The sequence below is a fragment of the Schistocerca cancellata genome, chromosome 3 (genome assembly GCF_023864275.1).
Source record: "Schistocerca cancellata isolate TAMUIC-IGC-003103 chromosome 3, iqSchCanc2.1, whole genome shotgun sequence".
In the NCBI taxonomy this organism is placed as follows: Eukaryota; Metazoa; Arthropoda; class Insecta; order Orthoptera; family Acrididae; genus Schistocerca; species Schistocerca cancellata.
In genome coordinates, this window is record NC_064628.1 from 422720713 (window position 1) to 422747624 (window position 26912).

General features: G+C 43.9%; 1 protein-coding gene and 1 pseudogene across 1 annotated transcript in view; both read left to right on the forward strand.

Annotated features, from left to right (window-relative positions):
* Positions 1 to 26912, forward strand: part of LOC126175172 (POU domain, class 3, transcription factor 2) — a 498697-nt gene that overhangs the window by 109924 nt on the left and 361861 nt on the right. The gene's annotated exons all lie outside the window — the stretch shown is intronic.
* LOC126177525 (5S ribosomal RNA) lies at positions 3052 to 3169 on the forward strand (annotated as a pseudogene).

The following is a 26912-nucleotide window of genomic DNA, read 5'->3' on the forward strand; positions in this document are numbered from 1 at the left end:
AATATAGAAATGAAGCACAGATTGTACTCGTATATAAAGAACTACCGAAACATGTCATATACTCAATAGTACACACAAAAATGGTGAAAATAATACTTTACATTTTGCTTCAGCACACGTTAGACTTTAAAATCCTTCGATATGTATACAAGTCATCGTCAAAAATTGGTTTTTCACTGTAGGAATACAGTAACATCAGACGAGCGTGAAACTCTGTATGTGATGAAATGATATAAATTACATGTATTGTTACCACTGTTAGCATCACTCACGTAAATTGTCACAAATCAACTTCTAACGATTTGCGGGAATGATGCTAAAAGTGGCAACACTTCATGTAGTTTACATCGTTTCACGACGTGCAGAGATTCACTCTCTTCTGATGTTACTGTATTCCTACAGCGAAAAGACATATTTTTGACGATGACATTTATACGTGTCGGAGGATTTTAACGTCTGCGTCTGACATGTGCTGAAGCAAGATGTAAGTGATGTATTATTTTACCATTTTTTGAATGTACAACTATCTATATAACACGTTTGTGTAGTTATGTAAATAGGAGTACACTCTGTGTTTCATTTTTTGTGTTACTTTAGCTTTTGCAGTACCACTTGCAAATAGCCCAAAGGCCGAAATTGCAAAAGTGAAATAAATAATTTCTACAGTCAATGGCGAATATGGTGTCTTACATGGCCTTGCTGCGCAGATACCTAGAACGGCTCAAATCAAAGGAAAACAACGACATGCTGCTGTACTGTATGGCTTAAAGATAAAATATTCAGGTGCTAAAGCACACTGGTATACAAAACTCGACGAAACCTGGACCATACACAGGAAGAAACGTTGCTGCGTAGTACAGAAGATAACTGAAAGAAATACGCCATGAGAAGAACAGAGATGACACTTTTATGCAAAGACAATAATTACATTTGAGTCACCGCGATTTACCATGTTCCCCTGAACATTACGAAAGGTGAGACATGGTTCTTAATAGGGTGTGTCCTCACCAAGGACGACGGTGCATATTTTGTAACGTCCTTCCATGCTGACCACAAGGTTGGTAAGCTCTTGTGGTGGGGTGTTCCGTATCTCTTCCAGCGTGGTTGATATCTATTGGATGACACTTAGTGTGTGTGGACGTGCTGCAATACGTCTACACAGCGCATCCCACACTTGCTCGATGGGATTTAACTCGGGGGAGAAGGCAGGCCAGTCTCTTTGCTGAATATCCTCTCGTTTCAAGAGCTCTTCCACCTTCACTGTTCCAGGCGGTCGCGTATTGTGTGCATAAAAATAGAGACAGAGCTGAATGCACCACAAAATACGGACTTGGGGAAGGGGTACAGTGTCACTATAAGTTGACTGATGAGTGTACCGGATTCAAAGATTTTGAGGTCATTGGGCCCATACAACATTATGCCTTCCTCACGCCATAAAACGTGAACAACGAAAACGATCATGTTCGACAGTGCTAGTCGATCCGTCATATAGTGACAATTGGGAACACTTAATGCACCCAGGAACATTGTCGAACACGATCGTGGTTGCCAGGACATAGAACCTAGATTTAGGCCAGTAGTCTAAAAACGATACCTCTCAAATGGCTCTGAGCACTACGGGACTTAACTGCTGAGGTCATCAGTCCCCTAGAACTTAGAACTACTTAAACCTAACTAACCTAAGGACATCACACACATCCATGCCCGAGGCAGGATTCGAACCTGCGACCGTAGCGGTCGCGCTGTTCCAGACTGTAGCGCCTAGAACCGCTCGTCCACCTCGGCCGGCGATACCTCTCATGTGCTGATATTCTACGTATCTATTCCACAAGAAACACCCTTCTGAGACAGAAACAAGTTATGTTTTAGGGATCGCATGTTTAAAAAATGGAAGGTAGGGGAGTTGCAAGTGTATTTAGTGTTTATAAAATGTAACAAAAATTGTACGCTATTTACAGCGTAAAAATAAAAATATTAATTCAGATAAAATTCGTTACCTCGGCGGCATGTTTATACGTTTAATCGATTCTTGTTGAGTGAATTTAACTACGACTTCAGTGACAATCCGCTGCTCCTCGCACAGCGCGTGCGCGCCGTGGTCAACGCACCTTTGGGGCCCTGTGACACGCACTACATTGCAGCACACGCCGAGAAGGGACTGATAATTCCCGCCTATTGCCCTGTTATTGTCAGAAATATATTTTTTGAAAAGAGTCACCCGTCTCGATTTAATTCAAGACACTGGATTAACAGGTCACAACTCTGACAAAAATGATGACTCCACTATAGCAATCCGATTGCTCTCGGACATAAGAAATCAGAGATGCAGAGTTATTTGTTGGCATTCAGTATCGTTACTTTCAACAGACACTTGAAACGAGTTCCGACGTTTCACATAATGGGCTTTGTAGAACAGAATTTGAATATTTAGAGTATTAACGAATTTCGATGAAAGGTAATCTGTTGTCTGCAAGCTACTGGTCAAAGAAGTTGTGATTTTTGGTTGTTTCGACCAGAATGTGACGTAGAGAGTAGACTTGCTTGAATGTCTCTGGAATATCCGCCAGACTTGGCATAAGGCTAGGAATGTGTTCGCCATTGTCAGTGACTAATGGAGAAAATCATTTACCAGTATAGCAGTAGATGGGAAATTCACTTACATAGAGCATTATGTTTATGTTAGAAAGGTACCAAAATAACTATGTAATGTTCGTAACACTTAACTTGCTGTTGACATTGTGAAAAAGCAAATTCTAAATCTACACAGAAGCACAATTTTAAACTCTGAACCCTTCTCACTTTTTTTACGGGACTTTAAAGGAAGAGAAACACTGCAAAGGAGTCGTGTTTGATATCTCGCGATATACAGTATTGAAGATCAGTGTAAAGGCATGGATATTTGTAGGAAAATGAACATTGTTCGTTGGAATAATTGTGCACAGTTTATAAGCAATAGTGTAAGATCAGTATACCGAGAAATGCTGCCAAATGGCATCGCGTTTGATGCCAGTGGTACAGTATGTAATAATTCAGGTGGTACAGGCTGCACTCGCCAACGGCCTTGCCGCAGTGATAACACCGGTTCCCGTCAGATCACCAAAGTTAAGCGCTGTCGGGCTGGGCTAGCACTTGGATGTGTGACCATCCGGTCTGCCGAGCGCTGTTGGCAAGCGGGGTGCACTCAGCCCTTGTGAGGCAAACTGAGGAGCTACTTGATAGGGAAGTAGCGACTCTGGTCTCGTAAACTGACGTACGTCCGGGAGAGCTGTGTGCTGACCACATGCCCCTCCATATCCGCATCCAGTGACGCCTGAGTTCTCAGGATGACACGGCGGCCGGTCGGTACCGTTGGGACTTCCAAGGCCTGTTCGGGTGGAGTTTAGTTTTAGTTAGAGGGTGCACTCGATACAAAGGCTCTCTGGGGTGTTAGTGCGTGCGTACGTGCCTTTACTGAAGATAGGAAACAAACACCATTAGTGTCAGTGCGTGTTATGTACATAAATCGCGACTGTGACAATGCCAAGCGGAAAACAGTTATCATGTGATGAAAAAACAAAAATAGGTTCGTAAAAAGGAGATGGGACTCTCTGGTCGTCAGATCGCCAAGAAGTTGAAGCGTTTAAGTAGAGTGATTGATAATATAGGTAGATGGACGTATCATATGGGCTGAAGCGAAAATATAGGCAAAGTAGAAAATTATCTGAGGCCCCGAAACGGTTACTTTTGCGCAAAGCAAGGGACATAAACTGTTGTTCTTCTCAACTTGTTGCTGACTTACAGTTGCCAGTAACTGTCATATGTGTGCGACAAATTTTGTCACATGACAAACACCTTGCATTTAAGAAATGACTGCAGAAACTTGCTCTAACACCCAAACATAAAGAGGCTAGAATGGATATTGCTGAAAAACAAATGCTATGGACTTCAGAATAGGAATAAGTGACCTTCGTAATAAGAAGATGTTTAATTTAGATGGCCCGGATGGATTTCAACATTACTGGCATGAGAACAGAACAGCAGGTAGGAATAGCAGAAATTTTAGTGGTGGAAGTGGCATGATTTCGACAGTTATCTACGCTAAAGGTAAATCACGCTTTGCTTTGCTGAACACTAGAATGGACTCTAACATGTACACTGTGACGCTAGAGACAGAATCGATTAGAATGTATGAGGACCTAGGGGACGAAAGTGTAATATTTGAACAAGATAATGCGTCCGTGCATGTTTTGCTACAATCAAAAAGTTGTTTGAAGATAAAGATATCCATGTCTTGCCCTGGCATGCACGTAGCCCGGATTTGAAATACTTGCTAGGTGTGTTTATCGCAATGGAAGGCAATTTGAGGGCAATATGTGAGCTGAAAAGAGCTATACAAGAAGAGTAGTCTTATATTTCTTCTCGTGCTGTAAAAAAACTATGTAATTCCGTCATTCTTTTTTACGTCCTACATGGATCTATTGCTTTCGTAATAAATTGAATATAATGTCCTTCTGACATTGTACCATATAGTTATTTTCACAGCTGTAATTTGCTCTGAATACCTCTTTTAACGTTACGATGCAAGGTTTAGTTTAAGTATTACGAGCGTGAAAAGCACAAGACTAAGTATTAAGTTATTTTGGGAGAGAGATCTGTTAAAAATCGGTGCTTGTAAAAAAATTTAATTAGGGGTAATACAGATGGATCTTACTTATGTCATGATGAGGCCGTCGGTTTTAAAGTCGAGTGCAACAAGAGGAATATCATAAAGGAGTCGCTCCCAGTAGAGACCACTGGGACTGGGTGGTATCTGTGTCCCGGGGGCGTAAAGGAACCCCACTAAGTGAAGCGAGAAGTGTGGGGGAATTGGGGCGTGTGATAACCCCGTGCCTTGGGGCCGCTGAGGATACCAGCCAGTTGCTTGCGTGCCGCATTAACATTAAGCAGACGTCAGTTCTGTTCTTTAATTAGGCCCTCTTCTCGATGGGTGAGCTGACACCTCCAAGATTAAGAGCTTCTGTGTCCCGAGATATCATTACAACGTTAGTGTACTTACATAACCCGGAAAGAAAGGATTACTAGCTTACGGGAAGAAATATTTATCGGCTACGAGACATCATTCCTGTAACAGTAAAAAAGTAACATCCAGGAACCATTCACTCCCGAGCAGAAGCATCACAGGTAACAATAAAAACAGTGACGGGTCGTTAATGTTCGTTGAACATGGAAATATATCTGTGTATCGAGATCCGAAAATGTTGATGGACGTAGAAATGGTGATAATGCTATAATCACTAGAAACTCTGTCGTCAGTCTGTATTCTGAAGGTAATTGCATTTCTGTGGCGTTTACTTCCGTTCCAAATAACAGGATCTGCTAAATTTGTGGCACGCATAAATCAACATAAGCGTTCATTTCACAGACGCAATTACTACACACTTTTACAAAATAATCAGTGCCGACAGTGCAATTGCAAGTAAATCTAGTCGCCTATTTAACAAATTTCACAAGTAAACGCATGAAGTGACAACATATTTGTACATATAAGGAGCGTCCAAAAAGTTTCCGTGTGAGAGCGTTGCTGCAGCTTACATGCAACGTATAGCGACTGCGATGTGGATGTATAAGCACCGATCTCTTGGTGAAGGATCAGTGTGGCATTCAATGTCTTTACGACGTGCGTGCAATAAATGTGAACTATAAATACGTTTTTACCAAATATATCCAAACAGGACCAACGTGCTGTTATTTTTTTCTCGGCTGCCGAAATAAAAACACTGGTAGACATCCATCAGTGAATGAAAAATGTCTATGGAGCAGCACGTCTTTTGAAAATCACCGTTGTGGAATGATGCGCCAAATTCCGTGGTGGTCACGATTCGACAGTTGGAGCCCCCGCGCTGTAGTCTTGATCTCTGTCTATTTTTTTTTATTAATCTAGTCATGAAACTTTCCGGGTTAGATCACTACCCATGCGATTATCACGCTTTTTGTCCCTTAGAAAAGTCCTTGAAGGGTCGACCATTCCGTGGGTGATGTTCAGCAGGCAGTTACTCACTTATTCACTCAGCAGGACATGGTGTTTTACCAAGATATTATCTTCAACCTGACGCGTTGGTTGGATGATTGCCTCAACGTTCACGGCGATTTTGCTGACTCGCATCACGATTCTGGACTGTATGGCCTTCAAGGGGAAATTCTTTGATCGCCCCTTTTATTGTTAAGCTGAAGTCTCCAAACGAGTGTTTCTGTCTGTATGTGAAAGCTTATCTCAGGAACGGTAGTAGAAGTTTTAATGACAGTTCTCACTAACAGACGGAATAATTCACGTGAAAGGTTACTGTGTAAGACGTCGTGGTCTCCTGACCTTCATTGCTTACATATTCCGCCCTCACAATCATATACCGCACATCAAGACGCTGCATTTGAACCCAAACTCGATAAGATAAAGTCAATATTGTATGAATTCATGTGAACGATATGCAAAGAACTAATAAATCGCAAGTGCGCACCTTGATTGAAATACTCGATGCTGGCGTACACACATACATTCCAGACACGACGGTCACAGGAGCTTTTAGTTCGGGAGACGCAAACCGCACAACGGGACGCCCGTCCCTTCAGAGGACGACCCAGCCTATGTTGGCCGGTGACCGCCCGTGGAACGGACAGCGTGGGCCCGAGTGTAAAGGGGGAACGACCCCATATTCGGTTTAAAAGCAAATTCCGCTACAATGTGTGGGAGCGGCCAGCCTACGCATTCTTTACACATAGCACACAGTTTCAGAGATTTTCACAGGGAGACAGCAAGCGCCAAACGCCAATGCTATGGATTTCCGGATTGGTAACCTTAAACGAAACGTCATTCTCCCGTTTGAAAGAGCAATGCTGATTGGCAGACGATATTTCTGACACCTTGAGTTGAAGGAGTAATGGAAGAGACCGAAAGATATACCCCTTCACATCTGCCGTGGAGAGGCGCCATTCCGTTGTCGCTCTTGGAGCGAGGAACAAGTCTCTCCTCAGTACTTCACTGGGAGAGCACCTCTGTCTAGAGCGAATCTAAGTCCTTGCGATTAAGCGTTGTTCACTGTGTTGGCCGACACACTTCTTGTGTGGTGTGAACAGACAGAGATATAGTTAAACTCCTGCGAGCGAATTTTTGAGTGGCATCTCAGTGGACTGGTTATCTGACCGGTGTACCATGCCAATAGTTAGACTAGGGGCGAATAGGAATCCTTGACTTCATCAAGGTGTAGGGAGAGTTTGATTGGCAAAGGTCAATGCAGATAGAAGGAGAGTTATTTTATTTGTCAGCAGCGAGCGGCGCAGACAGCAGTCATCGCAGCTTACGGTATTGTGCGCTACAGCTATTGCGAGCCCCATATTTCCTCCACAACAGTACACTTCACTGCATTTCACACACGACAGCCTCGACCATACCTAGCAACAGTCTAAAGGATAATTATTCAAGTTGAGTAGGCACGCCTCTCAGCCATTCTGCCAAGTCAACAACAAACTTTATATAGAAATTTCATTAGCGAATCCTATCCTTGAGAGGTAACTTCGCATTCCAGAAAGAACCAGGATATAACTTGTTCAATTCATAACTGAAATTGCCTTTGTGATTTCTCAGAATTTTTGCAAAATAAATAATAATTTTTGCGCAGAATAACAGAATAGCAGATCAACCCCACGCTCTCAACTGTACACATTTTGTTGCCGCTACGCCATACAAGTCATTCGGCCGCAGATACTCAGTGCTACCTGTGAGAAGGCGGTGCAGATCTGATTTAGTTCACGCCTTTTCTTTGTAGCAAAATTTTATCACTTCCGAGAAACAGTGCCAGTTCCTACGTCTACGTACGAACTCGATAAGCAGGTGTAGAGTTTCTGTTCATAAACTTTCTATTCTATTCGTATGTGTTGCGACGAAAAATAATTGCCATATTAAATGTAACCATAATTTGCATCTCAAGAGGAACGAACACATCCAAATTAGTTGTATGAAAGCGGATGCTGACGTTCATTGAAAGTGAAATACGTAAACAAGCGAGGGTCTGGGAGCGATAAGTTGCCAGCCCTTGAAAAAACATGATGTTTGAGAACACTTTTCGTGAAGAATGTCAGCGGTATCGGTAAAATATTTTAAAACTGAATTAAAAACAGATTACCATTGCAAAAAAATATTTGATTCCAGTCAAGACTGTTTTTAATTAAATTTCAAAGCAAAAGACATAGCCAAACACTTCATCTAGGAAAGACAAATTTATTCAAGAAAACTGTTATTATGAGTTTCTATTAACACGCAAAACTTGACAAACACAGATGAATGCAGGGAAGTCAACAATAAAGATTTAATATTTGAAATCTGACCAATTTTGAGTCGAGATTTCTAATCGTAACATTGCATAAAGCTTCTGTCTCACAATAAACTCAATAAAAAGCAGTTGAGTGCACTTAGGCCTACTAATACACTCCTGGAAATGGAAAAAAGAACACATTGACACCGGTGTGTCAGACCCACCATACTTGCTCCGGACACTGCGAGAGGGCTGTACAAGCAATGATCACACGCACGGCACAGCGGACACACCAGGAACCGCGGTGTTGGCCGTCGAATGGCGCTAGCTGCGCAACATTTGTGCACCGCCGCCGTCAGTGTCAGCCAGTTTGCCGTGGCATACGGAGCTCCATCGCAGTCTTTAACACTGGTAGCATGCCGCGACAGCGTGGACGTGAACCGTATGTGCAGTTGACGGACTTTGAGCGAGGGCGTATAGTGGGCATGCGGGAGGCCGGGTGGACGTACCGCCGAATTGATCAACACGTGGGGCGTGAGGTCTCCACAGTACATCGATGTTGTCGCCAGTGGTCGGCGGAAGGTGCACGTGCCCGTCGACCTGGGACCGGACCGCAGCGACGCACGGATGCACGCCAAGACCGTAGGATCCTACGCAGTGCCGTAGGGGACCGCACCGCCACTTCCCAGCAAATTAGGGACACTGTTGCTCCTGGGGTATCGGCGAGGACCATTCGCAACCGTCTCCATGAAGCTGGGCTACGGTCCCGCACACCGTTAGGCCGTCTTCCGCTCACGCCCCAACATCGTGCAGCCCGCCTCCAGTGGTGTCGCGACAGGTGTGAATGGAGGGACGAATGGAGACGTGTCGTCTTCAGCGATGAGAGTCGCTTCTGCCTTGGTGCCAATGATGGTCGTATGCGTGTTTGGCGCCGTGCAGGTGAGCACCACAATCAGGACTGCATACGACCGAGGTACGCAGGGCCAACACCCGGCATCATGGTGTGGGGAGCGATCTCCTACACTGGCCGTACACCACTGGTGATCGTCGAGGGGACACTGAATAGTGCACGGTACATCCAAACCGTCGTCGAACCCATCGTTCTACCATTCCTAGACCGGCAAGGGAACTTGCTGTTCCAACAGGACAATGCACGTCCGCATGTATCCCGTGCCACGCAACGTGCTCTAGAAGGTGTAAGTCAACTACCCTGGGCAGCAAGATCTCCGGATCTGTCCCCCATTGAGCATGTTTGGGACTGGATGAAGCGTCGTCTCACGCGGTCTGAACGTCCAGCACGAACGCTGGTCCAACTGAGGCGCCAGGTGGAAATGGCATGGCAAGCCGTTCCACAGGACTACATCCAGCATCTCTACGATCGTCTCCATGGGAGAATAGCAGCCTGCATTGCTGCGAAAGGTGGATATACACTGTACTAGTGCCGACATTGTGCATGCTCTGTTGCCTGTTTCTATGTGCCTGTGGTTCTGTCAGTGTGATCATGTGATGTATCTGACCCCAGGAATGTGTCAATAAAGTTTCCCCTTCCTGGGACAATGAATTCACGGTGTTCTTATTTCAATTTCCAGGAGTGTAGAATAGACAAAAACATTTCAGTTAACGCATTTTCCAAGAAATACTTCACGCTTCCATAAACATTTATTTAATATATCAATTACCAGCTGTAAGCGTAGAAGATCACTACAGGCAATGGTCACTTATAAAACAATGTGATAAATAACTTATACTTAAATTAAAGAAATACAGGGAACTGTCGTAAGTAAGTAGCGTTCGTCTCATTAAAATAGCCAAACATGGAATTCAATGGAATGCGTATCACAGCAGAAGCTGCGATAACTCAGGCCAGTTCTATAAACGAAAGCATGAAAAAAATTTTTAACAACGATACCCAAATGACTTCAACTAAAACTGAACTTACATTAATCCTGAGTACCAAATAAACTGCACAAAACCAGCACAAATAATAATACCTATTATTCATAAATTATCGACAAGGCTCAAACCCGATATACAGGATTAACTGAGATATAAACAGCTTGAGCCATGCACGATCAGTTGTTCAACAGTTGCGCGTCTCTTCACCCCTGCACTTATGGCCCTCTGGTGCACCAAGTTGTCTCGGAGCTGGTTTTGGATAGCGCCATTTTGTCATGCACTGTGTACTTTAACCACGGTGGCACGTGAACAGCTTACAAACTTAGGTGTTTCGGAAATGCTCCCATCCTTGGCCCTAAAGCCAACGACCATGCCTGTTGGATGCCAGATAAATCATTCCGTTTACGCATTACAACAACGCCTGCACTGTTTTCTGCTTCCCCGCGACCCGCTTTGTATACCCTCCACTGCCAGTACCGCCACCTGGCGTCTGTGACTGGCTATTGCGCGTTGACATCGAACATAGTCGGCGATCACATTAATGTGACTGGACGACCGTGCAGTAGTCACTCTTTTCTACATATTTATTTCACCATAAAGAACCTCCTCATTTCTTATCAGTTCAATTAATTTTCAGCATCTTCTTGCAACACTGCGTCGAAGACGCTTCTATTATCTTCTTTTCCACTTTCTCACTGTGTTGTCACCGCCAGACACCACACTTGCTAGGTGGTAGCCTTTAAATCGGCCGCGGTCCGTTAGTATACGTCGTGGCCGAAGAGCGGCGTACTATGCCGCTGACGGCCTACCTGTAACAGGTATAAAAATAGCAATAAAGAAAAAAAAATAGTATACGTCGGACCCGCGTGTCGCCACTATCAGTGATTGCAGACCGAGCGCCGCCACACGGCAGGTCTAGTCTAGGGAGACTCCGTAGCACTCGCCCCAGTTGTACAGCCGACTTTGCTAGCGATGGCTCACTGTCTACATACGCTCTCATTGCCGAGACGATAGTTCAGCGTAGCCTTCAGCTACGTCATTTGCTACGACCTAGCAAGGCGCCATATTCAGTTACTGCAACTAATTACTTCAAGACTGTATTCTAAACAAATAATATTGTGAATCATGTACCGTCAAGAGCGACGTTCATCATTAATGGATTAAAGTTAAGTATCAAACTAATTACGTCCGCTTTCTGAATTTTAATCCCTTGTCATGTTCCAGACCTCACGTCAGTATAGTTCTTCCCTCCTCACGCCAGCCTGCATGAGCTAAAACGCGTGCATTTCGTCCTCCTCTAGTAACACGGTGTTGGCTCTTCAGCCAACACAACATTCACAGTCGCCGATTACCTTCCATGCAATATAATAGGTGTACACTCCCACAAATTTGTTGGTATGACATATTTACCAACCTTTTAGTGCAGTGTTCCAGTGATTGTTCAGTGTTGTTTCGTCTTTCAAAATGTTGCGAACAGAAACCATGCTGTCGCTGGGTGTGAATTTTATGTCTTTTGCAAACAGAAACCAGACTGTCGCAGTGTTTTTTAATTGTATGTCTATTATTTTACCTGTCTGCTTCATATGTATTTTATTAGCATCATCGTCCCTTTGTTCTATGTTTTAAGTTCCACGATGTTTTCGCCATGTTACCATTTAAGTCTCCGATTTTTTGGCCTGCTTTTATTAAAAACAAAGTCTGTAGGCTGAAGAGCGGCATACTAAGCTGACGCCAGCCCGCCCCCTTCGGGGGGAATCGAAATTCAATAAAGAAAAAAACAAAAAACAAATTTGTAGTATCCAGGCCGGCCGGAGTGGCCGAGTGGCTCTAGGCGCTTCAGTCTGGAACCGCGCGACCGCCACAATCGCAGGTTCGAATCCTGCCTCGGGCATGGATGTGTGTGATATCCTTAGGTTAGTTAGGTTTAAGTAGTTCTAAGTTCTAGGGGACTGATGACCTCAGACGTTAAGTCCCATGGTGCTTAGAGCCATTTGAACCATTTGTAGTATCGAACAAAGTCGTTAGTTTGAGAGATGTGTTTGGATTTCTTTACAGAGACGTATTTTCCTCGAGGAAACTGTAGATAATTGATGACAGTTACAGAAATTGAGTGGCAAGATTTGTTTTAGTTTTCTAAATACGATCAGATTCGACAAGACACAACGCCATTTTTCATAGGCGTCGGGAAACATTTTCAGTCAGGCGAACGTTGTCATTGTCATTGTATTTGAACTCTCAATGCGCAAAAGGATACAGCAAAAACAAATGCTAGGGATACAGGTCCTTACTTCTGTGCGTCCCATCTTTTAGTCTACGTATTCGCCAAGGTATTGAGCACGTATTCCGCAAACAGCACACTGCCAGCGGGTGTCCGCTGTGTTACACAGAGCTGGGCGGCGGACGCGTGTGTTATCGCAGGCAAGCGGAGGAAAGCCCTCGGGGATGAGCGGTGGCGCCCACCGCGCACTGCTACCTGGAGATGAGCCCAGGCGCCGCGGCGGAAGGGTACATTGTATTCAAATGAGATAATCCGGGTCCCCGCATCTCCATAAGAATGCCGCGAATCGGCTTAGCGCGCTGGACATACATTAGTAATCGTCATTAGGCCGGCTTCCGCCGCCTGTTCCTCGTCGCCTCGCCTCTTCTCGTCTGCGCCGCGCCTTCGCTAGCCGTGTCGTCCGTGCTGCGCACGCCCTCTGCCCAGCCGGTGCATTTCAAAAGGCCAGAAGAAAGGCTGTGGCGCCGTGGCTTACGAGTACGTAATTCTAATGTACCCTTATCACAGCCGCGTGCATCCGCGGGATGCTACGAAAGGGCCGATTACCCACGAGAATTAGGAGAATAATTATTTTCCTCTTTGTTAGATCCCTTCCTTTCATCACGAAGAGAATCTTAGCATTAATTACCGTAAAACCTGCTGCTGAATTTACAGTCTGTTTAGTAAGATCGTGGTCGGGTTAATCAGTGGAAACATTTATTTGATATCTAGCAAAATCAAATACACTACTGGCCATTACAATTGCTACACCAAGAAGAAATACAGATGATAAACGGGTATTCATTGAACAAATATATTATACTAGAACTGACATGTAATTACATTTCCACGCAATTTGGGGGCATTGATCCTGAGAAACCAGTACTCACAACAACCACCTCTGGCCGTAATAATGGCCTTGATACGCCTGGGCATTGAGTCAAACAGAGCTTGGATGGCGTGTACAGGTACAGCTGCCCATGCAGCTTCAACACGATACCACAGTTCATCAAGAGTAGTGACTGGCGTATTGTGACGAGCCAGTTGCTCGGCCACCATTGACCAGACGTTTTCAATTGGTGAGAGATCTGGAGAATGTGCTGGCCAGGGCAGCACTCGAACATTTTCTGTGTCCAGAAAGGCCCGTACACGACCTTCAACGTGCGGTCGTGCATTATCCTGCTGAAATGTAGGGTTTCGCAGGGATCGAATGAAGGGTAGAGCCACGGGTCGTAACACATCTGAAATGTAACGTCCACTGTTCAAAGTGCCGTCAATGCGAACAAGAGGTGACCGAGATGTGTAACCAATGGCACCCCATACCATCACGCCGAGTGATATGAAAGTATGGCGATGACGAATACACGCTTCCAATGTGCGATCACTGCGATGTCGCCAAACACGGATGCGACCATCATGATGCTGTAAACAGAACCATCCAAAAAAAAAAAAAAAAAATGAGCATTTTCAATTCGTGCACCCAGGTTCGTCGTCGAGTACATCATTGCAGGCGCTCCTGTCTGTGATGCAGCGTCAAGGGTAACCGCAGCCGTGGTCTACGAGCTGATAGACAGTGCTTCTGCAAACGTCGTCGAACTGTTCGTGCAGATGGTTGTCTTGCAAACGTCCCCATCTGTTGACTCAGGGATCGAGACGAGGCTGCACGATCCGTTACAGCCATGCGGATAAGATGCTTGTCATCTTGACTGCTAGTGATATGAGGCCTTTGGGATCCAGCACGGCGTTCCGCATTACCCTCCTGAACCCACTGATTCCATATTCTGCTAACAGTCACTGGATCTCGACCAACGAGAGCAGCAGTGTCGCGATACGATAAAACGCAATAGCGATAGGCTACAATCCGATCTTTGTCAAAGTCGGAAACGTGATGGTATGCATTTCTCCTCCTTACACGAGGCACCACAACAACGTTTCGCCAGGCAACGGCGGTCAACTGCTGTTTGTGTACGAGTAATCGGTTGGAAACTTTCCTCATGTCAGCACGTTGTAGGTGTCGCCACCGGCGCCAACCTTGTGTAAATGCTCTGAAAAGCTAATCATTTGCATATCACAGCATCTTCTTCCTGTCTGTTAAATTTCGCGTCTGTAGCACGTCATCTTCGTGGTGTAGCAATTTTAATGGCCAGTAGTGTACATTACATATCCACAAAAGAAAAATTAAATTAAAATTAATAATACTTCGAGTCAACCGCAGCGTCGGTAATTACTTAGGATCTCCAAGGCATGCTTGAAGCCAAGTTTTCCGCGTATTCAGATGGAAGAGAGCTCTAAATGCGTCTCATTTGCATTGACAGCTGTTTCAAAGTGAAGATCTTTTTTCCTTGAAATTTGTTTTCGATCTAAGACCATACATTTTCAAGAGGATTAGCTTCAGCAACTGTGAGGACCAATCCAGTACCAGCACACCTTCCTCCTTTCTCCGGTTTGGTGGTCGACGTCAAGCATCTTTGACAAATTTGTAACATCTTCTGTGCATTTAAATTGTCGGTAAACATTTGCTAATCTCAGTTAAGAATTCAAGGTAAACTACTGCTTTATGGGCACTGCATGAAGGACAAAGTTTCCCTCTAGTGGACTGTGATAGAAATAAGGCGACGTCTTGTACCATCTTTGTGTAACACATCATGAATTCTCAGTTGTGAATGAGGACTACAGTCAGCTGTAGAATGGATTGACGACAATGAAAATTTGTGCCAGACAGGGACTCTATCCCGGATTACCCGCTTATCACGAGCGGTCGTCTTACCATTTCGCATGCACGTCCAAAGGGACTCTACATCGTAATCAGAATCACACATGCACACAAATGGTTCAAATGGCCCTGAGCACTGTGGGACTTATCATCTGAGGTTATCAGTCCCCTAGGCTTAGAACTACGTAAACCTAACTAACCTAAGGACATCACACACATCCATGCCCAAGGCAGGATTCGAACCTGCGATCGTAGCAGCAGCGTGGTTCCGGACTGAAGCGCGTAGAACCGCTCGCCACAACGGCCGGCCATGCATACAACGTCTGACCTATGCGGGAATATATATAATGGATGTACGAGTACAGGTCGTAGACGCATGGTTGACGACACATGGAGGTTTGGGTCTGGTCGCGAGTCGTGCGCGGATAGTCAAACAGTAAGACGACCGCTCGCGATAAGCGGAAATCCGGGTTCGAGTCCCGATCCGACATAAATTTTCATTCTTATCATTCCATACTACAGCTGATGGTAGTGTTTATTCGCAGTTGCGAATTCATTTGATGTGTTTCGTAACGGCTGTGGCATGCATGCATTCATGCATTTCAAAGGAACTTTACATCGTAATCAGAATAACACAGCAACCGCAATATCGTATCTATGTGTAATGCCATCCATTCTCTTACTTAACAGACTGTAAGTGGAATCCACGTCTCGTGGAAAAATACATCCAGTACAGATGAGCGAGGGCTGTTACTGTGTATGAGTCGCTTCACACGGGCAGATGAGACTATTTTGTCAGGCAGATAAAATTGGTACATAATTTGTCTTAATACTTGTCAACTTCACCATTACTTTTAACAAAAATTACTGCGCGTTACGAATTTAGCAATAGTTTAAAGTGTACACAGAACGTTCACAAAACAAGATAGTATACGGGAGATTTGTGTCCTTACATCACTTCCACTTTACGTCTTGTTGGCTTGCTCCAAGTATGAAATAAACTATCTGAACGAAAGTAACCGACGTCTATTAGTATATTAATAAGACCTTCTCAATTAACAAGTCGCGTCATTTCGAATAAAACAATCAAGTTTTCGACAGATTCCTGCGCTACAGTTATCAGGAGTTGAAATCACTGACTTCCGGGGGTGGCACGGTGTTCTGGAAGGTTTCAGACGCTGCCTTTACCTCTGTGTAAACAGAACAGCGTGTCTGCCCCGGCAGTCAGTGATTTCAACTCCTGACGACGGTGGTGGACGCAGCTGTCGAAAGCTCGATTGTTTTATTCGAAATGACGTGGCTTGTAAACCGACAAGATTTTATTGAAGCATTCCACCGCGAAAGACTCCGAGGACACATCTAATAGTGGACTTTGGTAAAGGGTATGTCCGCCCTTCACCTTTATGACAACTGAGAATACTTTCAGTGAGTTGGCTGCATGTCTGTGAAGTAATGGCAGCTGGTACTTCCTCAAGATCCGAAACCAGAGAAGGTAGTGATGTTGGAAGCTGGGGTCTGGATCGATTTCGACATTCTAACTCATCCCAAAGATATTCCATTGGATTGAGGTCGGAACTCTCGGCAGGCCAGTTCATTTTAGGGATGCTATTGTCCACAAACCATTGCCTCACAGATGTTGTTTTATGGTAGGGTACACTGTCATGCTCATTTCAACAGTCATCTCCGAGCTGCTCCCTAATGTACACATTACACAATACTGTCTAATGCGTTCATATCTTCAGCAATTAGCGTTTTCTGGAGCACAATAAAGGGACCACACCCTACCCACTAAAAACATCCCAATGCTGTTTGTCACAACTCATTACGCAGGGCCGGCTGGAGTGGCCGAGCGGTTCTAGGCGCTACAGTATGGAACCGCGCGTCCGCTATGGTCGCAGGTTCGAATCCTGCCTCGGGCATGGATGTGTGTGATGTCCTTAGGTTCGTTATGTTTAAGTAGTTCTAAGTTCTAGGCGACTGATGACCTCAGAAGTTGAGTCCCATAGTGCTCAGAGCCATTTTTTTTCATTACGCAGGTAACATTCTCCAGGCATCCGCCGAAATCAAACTCTCCCTGCCACGGCGTAGAGCGTGGTTCATCACTTCAAATTACTCATTTCCAGCCGTCCACTGTTTAGTGAAGTCGGTCTTGGAGCCTAAAGCTTCCCTTAGCACTAACTACAGAAATGCCTAGCTTATGAGGAGCTGCTTAACCACTGTTTTTGTACCCCATTCCTTTCAACTCCCCAAGCACAGTTATTGTGCTAGATGGACTACCGGTAGCACTGTGGAACTCACGAGTGATACCTGTAGTTGATTTCATGCGATTTTTTACAACCACCCTTACACAATGCTCGACGCTACCCGTCCGTCAGTGTATGAAATTCCCTGACAGTGGTATATCTGTGGTTGTTCCTTCGCGTTTCCACATCTTAATCTCATCTCCATCAGCCTGGGCAGCTTTAGAAGATAGGAAACGTTCCTGATGAATTTAATATTTAGGTGACCTGTAGTGGGTAGTCCTCATTCGAAGTCACTGACCTCTCCCGACCAACCCATCGTGCTGTTTACTGCCTGTCTACTAACAAAACGGCACTCCCCGCCTCCTTTTATGTTGGGGGGTCTGCCTCTCGTGACTTCTATGTGTCGATTCCACAAAACACAGGAGTGTTCGTATATTTTTCATAAGGCAGTATGTAGAGAACCAAAGTTCTTTTCCCTACGTAAATGAAAATTAGTAGAAATTAATACAAATGCCGGAAAAATGACGCTGTTCAATTTGTCTCATATCCTTCCCTAACGCCTGCATGGCTCCGTCTCTATTGAGCTCTCGTCGACGGGACGTAAAACGATAGTAATACTTCGTTTGGAACACGTATATTTGTATCTTGTCTTCAAATACCATGCCCAAGAGTTCTGAGTACGTTTTATTGTGTCAGCTGTTTCTTTTCGTACTATTTACGAGTGGAGTGATGGTTATATACTGACTACATCTCTGGTTGCAGTAAAGTTTTAATCCTGCCTAGCCACCATAATGTTAGTTTCCCGCTGTTTTGCTAAGCATTCCAGCCGAAGAATGGGAACTTACCTTCAATAATGGCACATATGATTGCTTCCCCCACCAGCATCCACGTTACTCCGTAACTGACTCCTGTCACTATTACGTTTAAACTTTCTACATTGAAGCATAGTATGATAACTTTTACTACATCTGCACAGAGCCGTATCGATAGCTTTTGTAGTTAACACTCTTTTCATTGAGGCAACTAGTTCGAATTCCGTAGGTGGAGGTAAGTTTCGTTGCTGGTAGTTCAGAGGGAAAGGAAAGAGCAGGTAGCCATTTAAGAGAAATAGGTGAAAAACTTTCAACTTAGTCGTGAAATACAGTTTCCTTGGACAAAAATGTGAGAAGAATTAGGAGGGATTGCCAAATCTGGCAAAGAAGATATTGTTTCAACAATTCGCACTTCAAACCCGTCATTTATCTTCTCCTTTTTTTTTAAAAAAAAAAGACAATTAACTTTACGGTAGATGAAATCGACTTCGACTTTATGGACGGAGGGCTTCCACCAACTATACTCTTTCGGGTTATGAGTTTAAAGTGGAAGACGCATATCTCCTCTACTATACCAAATGAGAAAACAAAATTAATTGGATTATTTTTGAAACGGAAAAAGTCGTTTTCGGGTGTACTTTTGATCGATATTCAACCATCGCTTATAGCCAGGATAACTGTTCGTAGGCAGGAGTGATATGGTCGAAACAGCGTACGTCGAAAATGTATCGCACAGAAGCAGTCATCGCCAGTTCCAGCCAACGTGAGGTCTTAGACGAAAGCCCTTGGAGAACAGCATTGCCGTAATGAAGTTGGGGAATATTAGGAACTGTGCGAGTTTCTTTTTAAGCTGGAGAGGAAATACGTTTTTATCTAGATCTACTTACATACCTCCGCAAGCCACCGTACGGTGCATGGCGGAGGGTCCCTTGTACCACTACTAGTTATTTCCTTTCATGTTCCTCTCGCAAACAGAACGAGTGAAAAATGACTGTCTATATGCCTGTGTGTGAGCCCTAATCTCTCTAATCTTGCCTTCGTGGTCCTTACGTGAAATGTACTTTGGCGGCTGTAGAATCGATCTGCAGTCAGCCTCAAATGCCGGTTCCTTAAATTTTCTCAATAGTGATCTTTGAAATGAACGTCGCCTTCCTTCCAGTGTATTTCTGTACTGAATGAAATGGTGACAACTCCTTAGAGACGGCAGCTGTGTGTTCACGTAACGTAACGTGTGTGTGAAATCTTATGGGACTTAACTGCTAAGGTCATCAGTCCCTAAGCTTACACACTACTTAACCTAAATTATCCTAAGGACAAACACACACACCCATGCCCGAGTGCCCGAGGGAGGACTCGAACCTCCGCCGGGACCAGCCGCACAGTCCATGACTGCAGCGCCTTAGACTGCTCGGCTAATTCCGCGCGGCTCTGTGTGTTCAATTTAAGCTAAGTGATGATCGAGAATTATCACCAAGTTCTTTGCAGAAGAAGAAAAGGTTATTTCTGTGCTGTTTAGGATTACGGGTGGAAGGAATTTATGTAAAAATGAAACACTTTTAGTAAAATGTTCTTTGGGGGAGGAGTAAAGGGGTATGATGACCTCCCTGAACTCCTCTCGGATCCGCCACTGGAAAAGTGCCACGTAACAGAGGAAGATATTGTCATCTGCAGCCCGTCGAACTAGTAAATTTTCAGCGACCGAGAGGGACGAAAGGATCCTGAAGAAGATCCATATTGGGGAATTGAAACGTCTACATCTACATCTCCATATATACTCCGCTAGCCACCAAGCGGTGTGTGGCGGAGGGCACAATTCGCGCCAACGTCATATTCCCCCCCCCCCTCCCCCTCTGTTCCACTGGCGGATCGCACGAGGGAAAAACGACTGTCTGAACGCCTCAGTACGAGCTCTTATTTCCCTATCTTTGAATGATGATCATTACGCGATCTGAAAGTTGGTGGTAATAATACATGCTCTACATCCTCGGTGAAGATTGGACTTCGGAATTTAGTGAGCAGCCCCTTCTGTTTAGCGCGTCGTCTACCTGCAAGTGTGTCCCACTTCAAACTTTCTATGAGATTTGTAACGCTCTCGCGATGGCTAAATGTACCAGTCACGAATCTTTCCGCTCTTCTTTGGTCCTTCTCAATTTCTTGAATGAGACCCAACTGGTAAGGGTCCCATACAGACGAACAATACTGTAAGACTGGACGAACTAACGTATTGTAAGCTACTTCCTTTGTTGAAGGACTGCATCGCTTCAGGATTCTACCAATAAACCGCAATCTAGAGTTCGCCTTACCCGTTACTTGTGTAATCTGATCATTCCATTTGAGATCATTTCGAATAGTCACACCCAGATACTTGACTGATGTTACCGCTTCCAAAGACTGATCATTTATTTTGTACTCATACATTAATGGGGATTTTCGCCTTGTTTTACGCAGTAGGTTATACTTACTAATATTGAGAGATAACTGCCAGTCATTACACCACGCATTTATTTTCTGCAAATCCTCATTGATTTGTTCACAATATTCGTGTGATACTACATTCTGTAGACTACAGCATCATCGGCAAACAGTCTAAGGCCGCTGTCAGTACCATCAACCAGATTGTTTATGTAAATCGTAAACAGCAGAGGACCTATTACGCTGTCCTAGGGCACACCTGAAGTTACTCTCGTTTCTGTTGAAGTTACCCCGTTCAGGACGACATACTGCTTCCTGTCTTTTAGAAAATCTTTCTATCCAACCGCATATGTCACTGGATAGACCGTAAGCGCGCAATTTTTGTAGCAGGCGACAGCGCCGAACTGAGTCAAACGCCTTTCGAAAGTCAAGAAATATGGCATCAACCTGGGAGCCGGTATCTAGAGCCTTTTGTATATCATGCACAAAGAGGGCCAGCTGTGTCTCGCATGACCACTGTTTCCTAAAACCGTGCTGGCTTCTGCAGATGAGCTTCTCAGAGTCTAGAGAGGTCATTATGTCTGAACACAGAATATGTTCCATCAAGTATTGGAGGAGTTAGATGAATACGACGATGCCCGATAACTCCGAAGATTTTTAGCACCAGTGGCGTAAGCTTATCTCTCGTCGGAGATGGGACGATTTTTGTACCCGCACTAGTTTGTGACTGGGGAATCAAATCAGGCCTCGCCAGCTCGGACGATGGGCCACAGGTCCCATTAGAGTTGCCGCGCTTCTGCTACAGCGGCCAGCAATAAAACGAGACAAAGTGGGAGCGCGCTGGCCGCGTGCAGCCCAGGAGCTACGCATGAGTCACGCCGTCGTCGTTAGCCCCGGCCTCCGCCGCTGCGCGAACACACGCATAATTACGACGTCATTTCACAGAACGCGGGCGCACAAAATCGTTCGAGAGAACTGTGCCCATTAATTTTATATGAGCCACCCACGAGGGGGAGCGGCCCCGCGGAGCGAGGGGGCGAACAGACGCTCCGCTCCGCCCCACCTACCCCAAGTGTCACTCACTGCAACACAGCGCGCGCAAGACACGCCACGCCGGCAATCGTGGTCTGGCTGCAGCCGAGGGCGCATCGTCCGTCTGCAGCTCTGCGGAGATGGTGTGCAGAACGGTGAGCGACAACACATTGATTACTTACTGTTTGAGTGCCACGCTGTTGCCTGCGTTACGAGATTCGTCTAAACATTCGCCAAATGGACCGTTACCTAATGGACAAACGTTTGTTAAGCCCGTTTTACGCGAGTGTCTTTGTGGTCAAAATCGACTACTCCCGGTGGGAGCGTGCGACGTGCCTGCTTGTAGATCAGCCTCCAGATGCGTAGCGAGTGGGCCTGTGATCAATTGAGTGTGCCGCGTGTACAGTTTTGAAATCCAGAGTATGTTGGACACTGCGCATGTGCAGAAACAGGACATGTGCTGTCGTCTGTTTAACATCAGAAGTAAACCTATTCTCGACACACCCACCTATGTTATAGTAATGGATTTGTACTTTTGTGTCTCACAAATCTTTTTTTTTAACATTTCCAAATGTTCCCCGAATGGATCGTTATCCAAAAGGCAAACATAGTTTTGCACGAGCGGTTTTATGGTCAAAATCGTCTCCTCGTGGAGGGTGCGCGTCAGCTCTCTGCGTGTAAACCAGCCACCGACCACATAGAGAGTGCGTTAGGATCAGGTGACTGCAGAATGTAGAGTATTAAACTCCTGTGCTTGCTGAAGACCGTGACGTCTATCCGCTAAAATTGGCAGTAAACTACTCGCGCCGCACACACGTGTATTATAGTTACGGATTTTGTGTTTTTAGTGTCTTTTTAATGTTTATTTTACCCTTTGATTTTCTGATACATTAAGCTATTATTTTATTTATGGCTGTAGTAAATATATCAGTGTAAAATTCAGTCGTCAGCTGCAAGTATAATGTTTTATTATGCTTTACCAGTTTCGACAGATTATGAAGACGATATTGACATCTGCTAAACCAGTACTAAGTAAGTTTCTGTAGTATACTTCTTGTACTTCACATAAATGTGAAGCCAAGGTGTAAAGATTTATAATATCCCTAATTTTGTAGGTTTCCGTATATGACAAATTAATTTGTTGAAACTGGCAAGGCATAATAAAAATATATGTGCAGCTGACGACTGCATTTTAAGTTTAAAAATATTAAGCTATTCTCTCTGCACTCAGTGATGTTATAGTGACGGATTTTGTGCTTGTTGTGTCTTCTATATCTTTCTTTGAATCTTTGGTTTGTTTTCCTGACATATCCCAAAGGTTGCACGAGATCTTGACATTCTTCCTACTTCTGTTTTCCCACAAAAAAGACCGAATACCTGAATGTAAAAAGGTATTTAGCTTTTACAACACCGGGACAAAGGTAGAGCTTGTACTGTACATAAACAATAACGTAGATATATAAAAAGCTTTTTAATGAAAATTCTTTCAGTAATGAAAGAGCCCGAACCACTGAAAGAAAAATATTGTTATAGAGCTTATTTGGCAATTAGAAAGAAAATAAGACCTAAAATATAAAATTAAAAGGCGCTAATTACTGCGTTGGAACTATTATTTTGATGGGTTTGTAGGTGTACATTTTCTCATGTTAACAGATATTGATGTCACGAAATGTTTGGACGAAACTTTTCCTATTCTTTCAATTCTCAGCATTGTGGAGAACTTATACCACCTGTGTAAAAAAACGCACTTTATGTTTTGCATCGGGCACTGATAAATTCCATTTTCATTGCTAGTCCCTCAAGTCTGTTTTCATATTTTAATTTTTTGTAGTAATGACGGTCCAAAATAAGCTCACTTTCAGTGCACGAAACTGCACAGCTGCCAGAACATACCCAGTTTCTGCGCCGACGTGTAAACGTGACAGGTGAGAATCAGCTCACGTATTATACACCAGCGGTGCTGCAATAGACTCACTTGGCACGAGAAGTCGATTGACAACAGAAAGTCACTGGTGCAAAACGGGCCTTGGGAGTGCGCATGTTGCGACTGGAACGCTTCAGTATGTGTGAGTGTAGGGAATAGATGCTGTGAGTAGTAAATGTGTTTACGACTGGCTAAAGTGTTTTCGTAATGGAAAGAAAGCTGCCTATGATACGCAACGATAGGATCGATAGTCAGCGAGATTAACGACGGATGACGTCGAACAAGTACAAAAGACGCTGCCACAAAATCGGCTACTGTCTATGACTAACACTGGGGAATTGGAGACGAGCAATAATAGTTTCCAGGATGAACCTTTCTGCTTTAAAACTTCCTGGTAGGTTAAAACTGCGTGGACGACCGGGATTCGTACCCGTTACCTTGACAATCGCGGGCAGTCACCTTACCGACTTCTTTTTTTATCTCATTTTGTTCGTTATTGTTTGTTTTGTGTGTTCGGAGCGGTCGTCCCATGACGCTTGTTCAAGTTCATCATTGATCCATTCACTCAGTTTTTTATTACAGTGGGCAGTTAACCCTCTGACCGAACTCGCTGAGAGACTGAGCTGTCCAAGCACGTTTCATAACCTCACCTTGTAGTTTTACGTCCGCCAAACTAGGTTCCGGATTTGAGACCTGGTCAGGCACACAGTTTCAGCGCGCGAGGCAGTTTCAAAGCAAGAACTGTGTTAGCGCCATCATTTAGAAAGTCGGAACATCTGTTTCCGATTTATGCAGCACAATTTCATTGACAAGTAGAAGGCAACAGGAATGGAAATTGTAGAATGTTTCATTGACCTGTGCGACCAAAATAATTTTCTGCCAGCCATCAGTCAGAGAGGCCGCAATTCGATCAGGAGTAGGATAAGCAATGATCATGGTTCCAGTGCACAAATGCCAGTCTTTCAGTTCGACGGCGACATCGATTTTTCGGTCGATTTTCGACACTGATGTTTTCTAGCAGCCTTATAAGCGTTACCAAAAGTGCCTTTTGCGTTTGTATATTCTGTTTTCCTGTTTTCACGGCACCATTCATCGAGCGTTTCAGGTGCACCATATAATTTCAGCAACTGGAAGCAGAAGGCTTGTGTTCCTAAAAGTGACAGCTTGGGAATGGGACTATGACTTTTGATAAATAATTGTACTGATTAACTTTCTTTCCGAGAGAGTTTCGTATCTGTTCCACCGTTAAGAGTATGTCCGTCAAAAGATTATCTTTTTGCTAGTGGCACATCTCATGAACCTCTTCGGCGAATTTCTCTTTTTTGATTTATGCAGACGCCCTGTGTCTTTAAATGTTCTATACGTAAATGTCATCTACTGCCTGATGCGCATTACTTGTTTATAAATTTGACTCCAGTTTAGACAAACTAAGCGTTTCCTACCTGCTAACGCTTGATGGATCTCTGTCGGGAAGTAAACAAATTTGAAGGAGCCTTGAAATTGTCCACACCTAAATCTGTATTTTCCGAACCAGATGGTACTTTATTGTTTCATTGACAGATTGCTTATATGCGTCTGTGCGTGCTGTTATAGCTCCCTTTTTACTCATCATAAACTCTTCAGAATCGCGAAGAAGAGGGCTAAACAATAATCGTAAGCTGAGCCCTGAAATCTGATACTTAGATTGTTTAAAGTTGGTTTTCACGATATTTTTGGCGTCATTATTAGAGAATCTATCAGCAAAAAGACTTTCGTCATTTCTGTTACAGTTTGTAATGACATGCGTGTTGGTAAGATCTGATTGGAAATTTCACACATGAGCATTATTCTGTTACAAGTAGTACACGTGTTTTGAAAATCTCGTCTCTTCCATAGATAAACTAGTGATTCCCAGTATTCGACTAATAACTTGACTCCAGCCACTTATACTGCCTATACCTCAGTGTGTATCATCCTTCCATTTTATATCCGCGCGTTCTTTTACTCCTGTATATAGATAGATGTAGTGATTGCGTATAGTTGCGACTTGCTAATCGCGTGATGAAACGTTTCTATACATTTTTTAAAAAAATATTTTAAAGTACAAAACTTCACATTTATATACTTCAAGATCTAGAGGACAGTTTTTATACCAGGATGCTATGTTGTCCACATCTGACTAAATCGGATAAAACTCCTGCATATGTAAGTGCGTCAGCTACGAAAATTCGGAGATCGCAGTTAATACTACCCAATAAGTTATTCACGTGTAACTTGAGGATTCTGAACGTGGCACACTTTCGTTATGCGCTACTAATATTGTACATTAATTTTTTCGAGGATGCCGTGTTATTTCAGTCTGCAAAAAGGTTTTCTGTGCCGTCGCGGACTTGGCTAGATATCTTGAACAAACACTTGTATTTTGTTCGTCTTGTTATGGTCTCTTGATAGCTAAGCTACATTGTCTCGTATACACCAGATCGCAATAAAACATCTTACTGATGTCGTAGTCAGATTTGGAAATAATCGATCTGTTGTGTTGAAGCTGTCGAGCCAGGAAAACCCTTAATAGTCAAGATCGCTGTTACAATTTTATTGGCTAAGTTTCGGCTTATCTACAAGCCATAAGCAGTTCTTTAGCAGTTCTCTGTATTCTCCATTCACGTGCAATCTTGTCTGTTAAAGGTTTTTCTGAATCCACAGCTTCAACACAACAGATCGCTTATCTCCAAATTTGACAATGTCAAGTAATAAGATAAATGTGCAAAGTCAGGCGAATGCAGAGTACAGTAAACTGATTAGCATCTGGAGATGGCTTTTAGATAAGCCGAAACTAGTATTCAATTCAATTATAACTGTGATCTTGACTATTAAAATTTTTTCTGAATCCACAACTTAAAAACATAACAAAAAACAGAGATTAAAGTGACAGTGTATCGTACATGTAGACCTGTACTTGGATTTATTTTGTTTCCGAATGTTGTGGCTAGATTTCGTCTGAGACATGCTAATATGCTAAGTTAAGGTCGCCCTTCTCTCCTCGTGGCAAGTGAATGTAGTTTCAGGATGAAAGTGATATTTTATTGTGCAGTATTGTGATCGTAGCAATCTGGATCATTAAGGGAGTAGGAGTACTGACCCATTAGTTACTATTTTCAATTAGCACCAAAAGAAACGCACAGCTTAACTTCTTCTACAACAGTGTACTTCTCAAACAACGTCCCACTTAGTCACATGAGGTACTGCGTTAACATTTGGGCACTGGAACTAGGTCTGTTGGTTAGGATATTTGCATCACCTCAGTTCTTTCTCTAGAGGAAATGTACTAGTGTTGAAAACGATCTTTTCGAACGTCATCGCAC